Below are 14,056 nucleotides of genomic sequence, written 5' to 3' on the forward strand. Positions count from 1 at the left end.
AGATTCATTGTTTGTTGAACTAATTTGGAACTAATGATCAGTTAGCAAAAAAACAACTTAACATAAACAAGAAAGTCCGAACAGTCGGAAGTGCTGCAAATGTCTAAATAATCAAACTGCATGTGAACAATTTTATTAATTCTTGTTTTTTTTTATTCCGACGAAACACCACATTCCAAGAACAATGAGTAAAACCATGCCAAGTGATCCTGGAATGTTGGCAAAATCATCGATTTTCATGAGGTATATTTTATTGTATAGATGATAGTGAATAGCTTTGGGTAAAAATATTTAGTTAAAACTTCTTCTAGCACTGAAAATGCTTTACTCTACTATGTTCGGCTGGCCGTAAAACTAAAATCTGAAATTTGAGCTACGTCTCGAAAATGTGGCATAATTTTAAACGACTGTAGCGCTGTTAATTGTTGATGGATTTGCGTCATTGAAGGGGAGGGGGGTGTATGGAGCCATGGAAAAGGAGCGTTTGTCTGTATCAACTGGAAAAATTTTGCTCACCATTCCAAGCGAAGATGGCGGAACAGAAGCGAGATGACGAATTGCTGGTTTATACCATGCGTATGAGTCGTGCAGACATAGCTCAAATTGTTTCATAGAATTCTCGTCCCGTATCACAAGACATAGTTATCAGAAAACCATTCTTACTAGGATGAACATAGTGGAAAAAGAAATGAATTAGAAAATTCCTTTTATTAAATTGTATTATGTTGGTTCTTGTTAATTCTGTACCTTTACCAGTGAATCATAATATAAGCAAATATTCTTAAAAATAATATTCTATAAACCCGAAGGTTTTTGCAAAACCTTCCAGAAAATCAATGAATGTGGCTACCCTACCACTAAGCTACACTAAAAAGAATGTCGTAAATACTTGCATTTATCATACAAAAAGGTGGTCTTCCATCTGCACTAAAAAGCTGATAAAAGAGATCGCCTTGTTTCAAAAAGTGCTCATTTCACATGAATTGCGAAAGGAGTATGTTAGTCTGTGTGTACTCAGCAGAAGCGAATTACCGGCAAGGTTCAAATCGTTTCAAAGGATTATCGATCTGAATCATAAGACAGTTAGCAGCAAACTGTTCTTATTAGGACGAATATATAATGGAAAAATAATTGATTTAGAAAATTCCTTCTATTCACTTAACTTAACTTTGTGCTTGTTATGAAGGGCGTCTGGTATGGTGGGCAAAAAATTTGTTCGCTTGTTAGTATTGAACCTCTCGAATAGTCTCCCGCAATCTCGGCGATCACGCTGAACTCCTGTTTTTGAACAAGTATGCATTTCTCGTGCGTATTTGCTGTAACACAAGCAGATTTAAATCTAGCGGAAGTTTTAATAGCGCTTTTCTCGAAACCAAATTGGCGAACACGATAACTCAAAAAATAATCATCGAATTGATTTCGAAAATTTAGAAAAAAAAGTGAATGAATTTTACAGTAAATATGAGATTTTTCGGTTTTCATGAAGCTATTTTCCGAAACAAGAACATTTTTTCTTTTTTTTGGTTCATCGAGTTTAGTTAGTCTAAGCTTCAAAAATCTTATTTAATTTCCTGTATCAGACAATGTTATTTAGAATTATCGTGTTCGCCGCGGCGTTCCTTGACATTGGATGTCTACTCTTGGAACACTCGTATGTGCGGCGTTGCGTGACTGATTTTTTTTTGCGCTCACAATGAATGTATAAATAAACCTTAACATTACACAAAAGATCCATTGTTGCCTTGTCTTCAAAATCGTAAAACAAAATAACTTTCGGTTTGAGCACTTTCCACCAGTCGCACAGAGGAGTAATTGGGGTCGAATCCTGGCCAAAATTATTTGCTGCTGCAATTGTTGTTATTATGCCTTAATATGAACTAAAAATAGACAATTACTAGTTTTTGGAACAATTTGGCATCTACCCACCTACCAGTGCAGAGGTCAATTTTCTATATCCTTTCAAATACTAGTAATTTCTAGGTGATCTTTGTAAATACATTTATTTTTCCAGTTGCATAAACATTTGATCAGTGGGAAAGGGAGAAGCAAAGGGACGCCTGTGCATATTTTCATAGAGATACATGTTGGCAAACATAATATTTGGCCCTACAGCATTTCGGTGTACCTCAAATTAGTCAAAATTTCAATATTTTCAAATCGCTTGGTATTGGTGGATCGGACAAGATCGGAAGAGTTCGAATATTTTTTGTATAGCTGAAATCTTGTATTGTAATACTGCTTCAGCAACTTTGCCGGATCTAGCCGAATAATGTAACTTTTTTATAATTCAAATTTGGAATAAAATGTTAAAACAAGGAATTTTTTTAAGTTGGTGCAATACACAGCAAGTTTACTTTTTTTAGTTAGTTTTAAGCTGAAGTTAAACAAACGGTTGTGTTGAAGTACGTTTGTTATAATATTATCTTATTTAATACAGTCATCATCACTAGAAAGCGATTTTGCTGAATATATAACGAAAACGATTAAAATATCCCTTAAAATATCACCATTTGGCATACATGCAAAAATTCTTTAACAATTTTTGATATACTCCTAATTTTGCCACGTTATACAGTAGGTTCTTAGGTATGTAAAAAAAATATAACGAAACAAAAAAATCGAAAAAAAAATTTGGTTTTTGGACAAGAATTTGTTCTAGTTACTCCTCTGTGAGACGCTCCCCTTAATGATCAATCCAGTATCTTTATCGGTGAATAATGACATTGAAAGCAAATATTCATTAAAACAATTATCTATAAACTCGAAATTTTCGGAAACCTTCATGAAAAGTAGTGAATGTGGCAACCCTGTCACTAAGCGAAAGCCATACTAAAAAACCTGTTTAAAACTACCTAGTAGTGCGATTGTGTCTTTCTCATTTATCCAAACTATGATTCATTGGCTTGTTGTGTTCAATAAAATTGTGGAAATGTCGATTACATTCTTATTATAGTTCTAAGTAAAATAAGAATGTAATCGTAATATAATAACTCACGACTACCATGAAAATAGACGCTGACTCACTTTAAACAAAAAAGTATAATAATTCATTAGCTTAATCAGCAAGAGTTCAATGTTATCTTTATGTGATTATATTTTGAAATGTTGGTTTGAAAGTGAAGGGGTGGAGGGTTAGTCGTATTTCGATATACGGGGTGGATGAAGGAAATGCAGGTGTGAGGGTGGTCCAAGGGGAGGGGAGTAATGAAGGAGATAGGTGCAAGGGAAAGCGGGGAGGGGCTGGGGTGGCGACGCAACACTCAACTGCATATTTTGCCTTCTATTTGAGACTTGGTTTGAGAAAATCGGTTCAGTCATCACCGAAGAACCGATGTGACTTTAATTGTGGAATATGCCCGGAATCCGGAACTTCCGCAATCGTCGATAGTGGACAACATATTCAAAGAATGTTTGATTGGCAATCAGTGATCTAAACGTGCGCATCTAAGTAGTTTGGTGACCATTTCAATAGTTTTTAGCATCTGAGGTATTACTAACCAACCTGTAACTCCGGAACCAAGAGTCAGAACCGTATGAAAATGAGCAGCAGTCAATGTATGTATCTTTCATTTGAAACCCAGTTTGTAAAAATCGGTAGAGAATTCGCTGGGGAATAGGTGTGATATTAGCATAGCAACTCTAGCTAGGAATTCATTTCTATTACAAGAAATTGAAAAGAAATGGGTGGTCCGAATTGGAACAGGGTTGGGATAATTCGGACCTTTCATGTACTTTTGCACAGAACCCTTTATACACAATACGGTAAACGATCGGAAAAAAATTGGCCTTAGAAAAAAATGTGCGCAATTGATCAGGCTTTTCGGAAAAAATATTTATTTGTGATTCGGTTGATACGTTTCAGTTCTATAGCTCATAAATCCTTACTAGGTCCGAATTGGCCCAGTTCTCCTAACTTATGTAATCAAAAAAAATTTCAAATTTTCATTTTCAAATGCCAACTTTCAGCTCAATCAAACCCAACCATGATTCAAATTCAAAGCCTCCCTTAATCATTCACTTTCAAGTTGGCGGGATTTTCATAACCGAAGCGTACGTCTTCATTTCAAATTGATGCTTTTTCATTCACCAACCAAAGTTGTCATCTGCTCTGTAGAGGCCAGTTTAGGTTAAATGTTGACATATTTCGCGTTTTGAAACTTACATGAACAGCAAGAACTATGTTCAGAGTAGTTTTGCTTGAAAAACCTAGTCAATATCCCAGTACAGAGATATTCACAAGGTAAATGAAATCGAAAATGAATGGAAAATGATTTAACAGCTCGGCTGTTTGAATGAATGATGTAAACGAATAACTGCGAATTGAACATAGTAGGGCATGATTTGAGATTTGTTCTTCCTTCAAGTTCAAAACAACCTGGTGAAAATTTGCAGCTCTGGACAGAAGTATTCATTCCCTGTAACTCGTTCTCAGATAGTTTTGCTGTATAAAATACAGTAATCGAACAAAAAAAAAATTGAAATTCATACACGTAGAAACGTTTACGCCCTTTTGAAAAGTTGCTCTTGAGCCAAAATAATCTTATTATCTGTGGAAAATATTTAGTCTTGCATGACGGTGAAACGTGTAAAGTTTCATTGTAATCTTAGATGGTCGGTCACGATTTTAAAGATTTTCGGACGGATCTTCGTGGAATTCCTCATACCGAGAAGATTGTATGAAAATTTCAGAATGGAACTCGAAGTACTGTACGAGATATTTTAATTATAACAAGACTATCACTGGGCGTTTAGTGTAAAATGGCCTTGTTTTAAGTTTATAATTGTAATGTCTCGCAAAGTATTTTGATATCCACTCCCAAATTTTTACACAATCTTTTTATCATGATTCTTAATATTTAAAGCATATAATAAGTAAAAAAAAATTGGTCCAGCTTTAAAAAATTCAATTTGTTTCAAAAAATTGCAAATTTCATAAGTTAAACAACAAAAAACATTTTTTATATTTTTTTTCGGTAAGCTCATTTGAAAACGTAACTTTTTTATTCAATATTTTTTTCAATATATCGAATCGTTTCTGAGTTATCAGTGATTGAAATTTTTTTAATTTAATAAACTTCAAAAGTTCAAAAACTAATAACTTGAAAAAAATATCATATTCAGCCAGAAGAAAAAATACGTGTCAAAAAAATTGAAGGAATCGAAATTTTTGTCGTAAATCTGACGTGGAATGACCCATATTTACTATTGCTGCCTTCCGTGATCGCCGCCTTTCATAATGCATATTTTAGGCCAATAATTTTTTTTTCATTCTATTGTGATATAAGCCCTTTACCAAACAATGGACCAAACCTAACATTCTAAGACTCACTATGATTCTATTCACTATATTCAATTGTATGAAACAAATTAATTATATTTTTGTTATACGGTTCGTCAAACATTCTGACAGGTTATAAAACGATAGCCTTGACCTCCACTACATTAGCTGCTAGTTGCTACGGGGTTAAACAGCCCTACATTGTAGCACCTTATATCCACATACAATCTAATTTATTGCTTTAGGTTTGTAGTGTCTAGAACCATTTTGAAGACTTTTATAGGCAATGGCAAATCATATAACTCTTAATTTAGTGCTTAGTAGTTCCCTGGTTTGATATAACTCAACCCCATAATAGGTTAACTATAAATTTGGTACTGTTTAGAGTAAGGTGAAGCAAAGCTATGCACCTACCAGTTTTTTATAACAATTCGAAGAAAGACACGAATATTGGCTGGATTTCATATTAGTACCATTATCACATACCTTCAAAATTTATTACTACAAATCTCTTAGTTTTTTTTGTTAAATGATATATTTTTGTATTTTAGTGCTGAAAAGTGTTGGATGTTATACCTATCAGACCAAGTCCTTTCCTTTTCTTGTTCAAATAACCACCCCTTAGACCATACTTATTCGTCATAGTTAGATAGATTATATCAGGTTTTCTTTCGAACATACTTTTTGTATTGAAAATTAACCTTTATTTACAATTTAATTCTTATTTGTTTTTTCTGTCAGCTTTAGGCAATCTACATTTTGTTTTGGGAACAGCGAAGCTAATGCTGTTTTTCTTGAACCGTGGATTTCAGTCTCCATTGACCGGTGAGGTTGTGATTAATTCAGATGTCGGTTCCTACGTCAACTCATGGAGAAATTGTTAGTATTTTAATATAAAAACTTAAGCCTTTTCATTGAATCAGATATACAATTCGAACTCTTGCGCCAGCATCAGTTTTTTAATTAATTTAATTATTACGAAAATTTCTGTGCTGATTTTTCAAACAGCAAATTTGTAGTCTCCATAAATCGAAAAATTGCCTCACAACTTGACGCAACTGTAATGAAATCCTTCATGTTTATATGTGTGATTTATATATCAAATCCACACGTAGCCGTAAGCCGCTGAGCGGTAGTTGATGAAATAGGGGGTCTAAATAGCCCCGCACGCTCATTTCGCACAAAAGTGGTGAGCGTCTTGAAAATATCTGTGTTTCAACCCAAACAAAAATCATTCCATAAAATAGGAGCCTCAAGCTTTCCAAAACACTGATCTGTTATTTCTTTCACTTTTATTTTTTGCTTTAATCACGGTTTTACCATTATAATTATTAAACACGATGTCTTCTTTCTACAACAAGCAAAATAATTAGATTCAGCTGTCAAAATTAATGTTTTAGAATAGCGGTTACACGAATATGTACGACAGTCAGAAAGTCTTACAATTTTCTGAGAAATCAAGGCGGCCTAAATTACCACCACTGTCTTAATAGCCCCGGGTCCCCCCAATTATGTCCAGAGTGCACGTAAGGAGAGTGAAGACAACTGTCATGATTATCTATTAGTAATATTCCAAACGATCAAACGACCTCTCAAAATACATGGATTTGACTCGTTTGGAATGACACTTCTAAAACAAGAAAATAGAGACTGAAAATCCTAAACATGTTACAAAAAGGCTATAGTACATAGACAAATTATTGACTTTGTAGAAGACGTAAAATCGGAATCAGTAGAAATATACCCATATAAAATTTGAATTAAGAGTATGTCGAAGTTTGCACTAAATCTTTGACTGTCTTCTTGCTCTTCCGAAGCTCCCGCTTCATCATTGCCCAGTACTGCTCCACCGGGCGCAGCTCCGGACAGTTTGGCGGATTCATGTCCTTTGGAACAAAATGGACAGAATTGGCCTCATACCACTCCAGGACACTTTTAGAATAGTGGCATGATGCCAAATCTGCTGCTGCAAGAACGGCAAATGGCGCTTCTCGAGGCACTCAGATTTGTAGATCTCGCCATTTACTGTGCCCTTTGTCACGAAAGGCTCACTCCTCAGTCCGCAAGAGCAGATGGCCTGCCAAATGAGATATTTGGAGGCGAACTTCGACATTTTCTTCTTCTTAAATTTGTCGTCCACATAGAACTTGCTCTTGAAAAACTCCAACCCCGAAATTTGCTTAAAATCGGCTTTTATATACGTTTCGTCGCCCATCACACAGCAGCCATATTTTGTCAGCATCTTCTCGTAGAGCTTCCGTGCCCGAGTTTTAGCCGTCGATTGTTGCCGCTCATCGCGGTTTGGGAAGTTCTGTACCTTGTATGTATGTAGTCCAGCTCTCTTCTTTGCATTCTGGACGTAGCTCTGCGACATGCCGATCTTTTTAGCCAAATCACGGCTTGAGACGTTGGGATTTGCTTTAATCATCCGCTTCACCTTTCCCTTCGTCTTTTTGTTCTCCGGTCCCGGTTTTCTGCCAGCTCCTTTGCCGTGGTCAACCGCTCCTGGAACCGCTTCAACACTCTGGAGACGGTTAAATGGTGAATGTTCAACATTTTTCCCAACTGCCGGTGCGACAGGTCAGGAAATTCCAGGTGTTTGGAAAGAATTTGTTCTCTCAACTCGCGTTGGTTCACCTCCATTTTCGTTGAATCGAAAAACACGACTTCGAGTTTGACAGCATGTAAACAATACACATCAATAAGAAAGTGTGCCAAATTTGGTTGATTTTTACCCAATGGTAAAAAAGTTATGCCCTGTTGAATGTGTCGCAATAATTTCGTGTTCACCCTTTAATCAATTACTTTGGCATTTTGTCGAAAATATTTGTACCAATGTTGTATTAAATTTTGGAATATGTAGGACATTCATTATCATCGGAAAAATAGCGTTTTGAAAAATCTTTCGAAAACGGCTCGGAAAAGTGAAAATTTTCAGCCCATCCCGCAAAGAGCCGTCAATATGGTGCACCAACCGAACAATAAAACAAATGAAAAGTTTTAAATATAGGTCCACTATTTGTTTCTATGATTATTCGTATTGGGTTGCTTGACGAGAGCAGTTGGTGGGGGAAAGCCGGCATATTAGTTTTCGTTATGCCATTAGAAGCCGGACGTAAAGGAAAAGCTCATGATCGCACGAGAACGAGCGAGAAAGCGATAGTAGTGCAAATTAGTGAAAACGTTACGTACATTTTCAACCTTAATAACTTTTCTTCTACTAAACGGATTTGTAATTTTGTTTCATAAATCGGAAGGAAAAACGTTCAACGCTTGCTACTGATACGTTGTTTGCTATATAAAATTTGTTTAAATATTTCAAAAACTACTTTAAATGAGAATCAAAATTAATGATAAAACCTATAAATAGGGGTGTCGCAGCTTTTCTCAAAGCCAGACGTGTGTAAGACGCAGTGCATAACAGACGTGCGTGGTCGTGAGAAGCTGCATCGGACGACCAGTCAAATCGGCTACCACCGGAGAGAAGAAGAAAAACATTGGTGGAGGTGCCACCAATGAGAAGGCCAAAAAACCAAATGCTAAGAAACGCTGTCACTGAAAAGGCGGTAGCAACTGCCACTAAAAATGTCAACAAAACATCGAAGGCTGCAGCGAACAAGCCGAAGACCCCAAAGCCAAAGAAGGCCGTTAAACCAGCCAAGAAAGCTGCCCGAAGAAGATAAGTAAATTCACGCGTCTCTAATGTTGCCAACAGTCCTTTTCAGGACTAACAAAATACTTGTAAAGAATTAGTGGTGCTTATTTTCCGTTAGCGCTGTTAATTTTAGATGGATTTGTGCCATAGTTATATGTAAACCGTCCTTAGGATGAATATATAATGGAAAAAGAATTTTATTAGGAAGTTCCTTTTATTAATTTGCATAATTAAAAATAATTATATAAGAAAATATTTTTCAAATTAATCTACAAACCCGAAGGTTTTTGCAAATCCTTCCAAGAAAATCAGTGAATGTAGCAACTCTGCCACTAATCGAAAGCTATACCAAAACGAATGATGAAAATATTTTCATTTATCGCACAAAAAGATGGCCTTCCATCTGCAACGAAAAGTTAATAAATAGGAACGCCTTGATGCAAAGTGTACTCATTCGGTGTGAGCTGCGAAAGGGGAATGTTCATATGTAGGTACGCAGTAGAAACAAATCGTCGTTCCAAAAGATTCTCGTCTTGTATCACCATAGTTATCTACAAACCGTCCTTATTAGGACGAATGCAAAATGGAAAAAGAATTTAATTATAAAGTTTCTTTTATTAACTAGTATTAAGTTTGCGCTAGTTAATTCTGTACTTTTACCAGTGAACCATAAGAAAATATTTTAGGATGAATGCCTAATGGAAAAAAATGGGTTGGTAATGTATATGACATAACAGAAGTGTCGTGACCACACTTCGAAGTTATTTCAAATCTTGCAAAGCATAAATTGACATAATTTCAATGATTGTTCCTATATCCTATATATTCCTATATGAATGAAATGATAAATTTTCACGTTAACACGTCAATAACTTTGCAATTTATAAAAAAAATTTAAATTTCTAGTTATCATATAATAACTGTCATCTCTTCCAAACAATTTAATCCTCTGCTGCCAACTCCGTGGTTTTGCGGGGTTAAGGAGAATCATTGTAAAATGTCCCATACACGATTTTATGTTGTTACCTCCACTAAAACCGCTTCAAAACACTCCCACCTATCATACAAGTACATTATCTGCTTGTTGAAATCATTATATGAAATAATATTTGTTGTTAAAATTGAAGCTTTGAAAGAAATGACGACAATTATTTTGTGTGAAAATTTTCTGTATAACCTTAAAAGATCTTGACTAAAACGTGCATTCCTTAATTTTATCGACAAAAATTTACCGCAAACTACTAACTCTTATTGAGTATTGACAGATGCTTATTGACCTGTATTCAATGCGGAGAAATCGGTAATAAATTTTTTTTACTGAATAGATTAGCGAACGGGATCCCCAGGAAAATTTTGCTAAGCCCGGTGAATCGAACTTAATGCGTAAAATTTAGCCATTTGAAAGAGATATAAGCAGAACTTTAAGAATATGATCATCGCGGTTATGTCCCGGACATTACCCGCCCCTAGTTTTTCACTAAGCGTGATTCATTTTTGTACGCTAGGAAAAAGATTCCGATGGTTGTTTCGAGAGATTTTAACATTGATATTTCAAGGCAAGAAAAAATGAAGTTTGTTTATTTCATGAATGAATGTCTCAACGAGCTTAGAATCCAGCGCATCCCCTATCAACGCAGACGCCAACAACAAAGGATCTTTTCAGAACCACCATAATTATTATAAAGAATAACTTGAAAAATTCCCTTATATTTCATTGAGTATCATTCGATTTGAATTACAAGTCAAACGAGTAGTCACGGCCCTCCGGTTTTGTCGCAGACATTACCCACCCATCCTTTTTTCATAAAAAACTTATGTTCCCCCTCTTGAGTATCAAACTGGATTCCTAGTTTTAAGATTGCTGAAAATTTGCTTATAAAAACACTATTGTATATTGAATTGTATTTCTAGTTATAAGATAACTGTAAAATTTTTCCTCTTTATATAATAAACATACTTCAACATTGTAAACTCCTAGTTTTAAGATATCCAAAATGTAAAAAAAGAATTTGGCACCGCCAAGCTAACGCATTAGTGCCTATTAAATAAACGAACTGAATAAAAAAGGGTGAACGTAGCATGGGAGCCAATATTTTCCGATTGTTGATTCCTGCCACTCATTTTCTGATGGTTTTACTATACAGATACGGTGCTTGAAAAATATTTGTTGCAAGTGGTGTTTAAAAAATCATGCGCCTTTTTGATAAATTGCTTTTGAAGCAAAATGGTCTAATTAACAGTGAATAACAGAAAGTTCCATAAACCAACACAACTGCAATCGGGAATCGTTTGCTACTTTCTGATGGACACTTTCAATTTGAACAAACAATGATAAACTTTTTTACTTTAAGACCATATAAATTTCATTTAAAATCAATTCCTTCGTTTTCGTATGAAATCCATGTTCCATTCATAGCATATTCGTTACAAAATAATATCATACGAAGATAGTAAGACAAAGCTACATAGTTTCCATGAAATTGTAAAATTTAGTTTACAACGCATACTTACACTTACAGCTGACAAGTTTCCAACAAGTTTGCTTTTAAAAGTGAAGTTTATACTGCACGAAGGATCTGTTGCTCAATCGAAATAACTTTTCTTCAAGAACCACTAACATATAATGTTTTGTTTTATAACAACAGGGAACAGATTCGCAGTTTGAAAAAATACGGTTTATTTTAAATTCTCAATCCCACTCAACCACGATGTACGATGCTCGCTTCTTTTTATCCGTTAAAATCCTTTCCCTATTAAAGTTGCTCCACAAAGACGGACCAGAGTTTCTTGGGCGAAATGACAGTAGATAAAACGAACACCAGGTGAAGCCACACAAAATAAAACGATCCACAAACGGCTCCAAAAACAATCACTTCCATATATTATTACGGCTGCCGGAGGGTTTTGGTATTCAGTGCAGAGTATCCTTATCGGGGTCTAATTTCACTCACAATAGGGTTTAACTGGCTTTCTCTCCTCGAATCTTGTTAATAATCCTTCGCACGCCTCAGAAACTGTAAAGCACCAGGTGGCTGCTGTAAAATTCATCCACTATAAATAAGTAATCAACAATTAAGGGCCTTATACTTCTTTATCACTGTAAATCTCGGTAAAACACTTTTTACCAATCAAACACCTCCTAGGTTGCTGAACCCACACACAGACGGTGGGGAGGGATTTTTTTATTATTTCTTCAACACACTTCCACCTACGATAAAATAAAAACGGTTTGCCGAACCTTAAAGGTTTCACCGAAGCTCCACGGAGAAGCTTGAAAAAGCGCTCAAAAGCCCACTTCACTTCACCTATCGCACGAAACACCTCCAACGGCAGAACAAACTTCACTGGGTGCTATCAGAACAATTCTTCCACTTGGGGGAAAACGGAACGGACAAGATCCGCGCTCGACAAAATCTCAACGCGAACTGAACAACGCTCAGAGCGAAGCAAACGATTTTATAACTTTCCTGTGTGTCGGTTGATCCTCCACAGCGTTAGACAGGAGCAGAAGCAGCTGATCGCGCGTAACTTGCATACCGATAGCAGAGTGGGTGGTTGGGCGCCCAGAGAGTCGACTTGTTGTTGGCGGAGAGGAGCGAACTCCATGCGTCTATCATAATAAATAAACAAGCGAGTTGCTGGGGTGTGCTTTGTGCGATAAAAAATGCTGCCGCTAAACAAACAGAACGCGAAATGTCAGTCGCGTTTTGCATGCAAAGGAGCGAACTGATAGACGGACTGTGTTTTGGAGCATAAGTCAGCTGCTCCCGAGCGGGAGGACCCCCTCCCCACTCACTGCAAGCACGAGAGCCGCGGTGAGTATAGCATGGAAACAGCTGATGAATGTTTTGAGCGTGCATGCTGAGCAAATGTAGATGGATGCTCAAAAAAACCATTCAGAAAGAGAGATGTAAACAAAAATGGAAAAATGTGCGACTGTTGGCACCGAACTCTGAAGTGCATGTCTTTTATCATTAGAATGTTCACATTTTACATAAGATGAATTCTAGAAAAACATTTCAATAGGACGTAAGTAACATTGAGAGCCTCTCTTTGTTTACTTTCTCTTTCGTTTATTTCGACGTCATTACAACACTTTGCACTAATTTTCCAGTACATATCGAAAGCCGACGGTTTTTACTAGAATATTATGCAAAGAGTAGAGTAGTAAATCCTATACTATGTTGCGTTTCGGCTTCGCCTCATCAGAAACCGACACTAACGTATTGTCGGAATAGATTAGCGCCGGCTTGACGCAAATCCCTTAAAACTAAAACACACTATGTGTTTCAATCAAACGACTGATCAAACGTGATGTCCCGTTAGAGCAGAAGTTCTGTTTATGCCGATGAGACACAAGTGAAGCCGAAACTTGTCTTGGCTTAGCAGGCCTATGCGAAAGCACTATGCTATATTTCACCCTAAGGAGGAAAATTTGGTAAAAACCAAAATTTCTCACTAGGGTGAAAATTTGTTGGTATAAACCAGTCTTTGTACAGGAGGGCACAAATCCTTATTTCATACTATGTTGCGTTTCGGCTTCGCCTCATCAGAAACCGACACTAACGTATTTTTTTTTTCAATTTGTTTATTTGATAAGGCACGTATGCGTTAGCTTAAAGGTGCCATTTTTTCATTGTTTTACATTTTGAATTTCTTAAAACTAGGGGGATACACATTTCAATATTATTTTGTTTTATATAATAAAACTAAAAAAAAAACTACAGCTAACTTATACATATAACAGAGGGTATAATATAATATTCGTAAGATTTGGGGGACGGGTCATTTGTGTGTTCTTTGTATAGTAATTCACTTTATGATTTTTAGAAGGGAGATTGTAGAAAAAATAATTATTAACTAAGCGGAACATTTTACAAGCTTATTAACTAGAGATAACTAGAAAGAGTGGTTCAAGATTAAGGGGAATTAATTAGGACTATTTTAAAGTAGTGGTACTGTTGCGCATTTCTTAACGAGATTAAATATTGTTCAACTAAAACTAGAAGATAGGGGGGGCACATAAATTTTGGGAAGATATTCAAGGGGAGAAGGGGGTGAAGTCATACATCTGTGTATCAGAGACATGGGAGGGTGGGTGCACAAGGCTGAAGGGGGGGGGG

At 36.1% G+C, this 14,056-nt stretch overlaps 1 protein-coding gene across 14 annotated transcripts in view; it reads right to left on the reverse strand.

Annotated features, from left to right (window-relative positions):
• LOC131690386 (Ig-like and fibronectin type-III domain-containing protein 1) overlaps positions 1 to 12,381 on the reverse strand; it is a 555,083-nt gene extending 542,702 nt beyond the window's left edge. For 9 of the 14 annotated variants that reach the window (XM_058976105.1, XM_058976110.1, XM_058976101.1 and 6 more), the window contains exon 1: positions 11,451 to 12,381. The gene's annotated coding sequence lies outside the window, so the exon portion shown is untranslated. Of the gene's footprint in view, positions 1 to 11,444 lie in introns of all 14 variants that reach the window. The other 5 variants (XM_058976109.1, XM_058976104.1, XM_058976114.1 and 2 more) reach the window with 2 other exon arrangements.
• Positions 12,382 to 14,056: the final 1,675 nt, after the last annotated feature.

Source organism: Topomyia yanbarensis, chromosome 3, assembly GCF_030247195.1.
Source record: "Topomyia yanbarensis strain Yona2022 chromosome 3, ASM3024719v1, whole genome shotgun sequence".
Classification (NCBI taxonomy): Eukaryota; Metazoa; Arthropoda; class Insecta; order Diptera; family Culicidae; genus Topomyia; species Topomyia yanbarensis.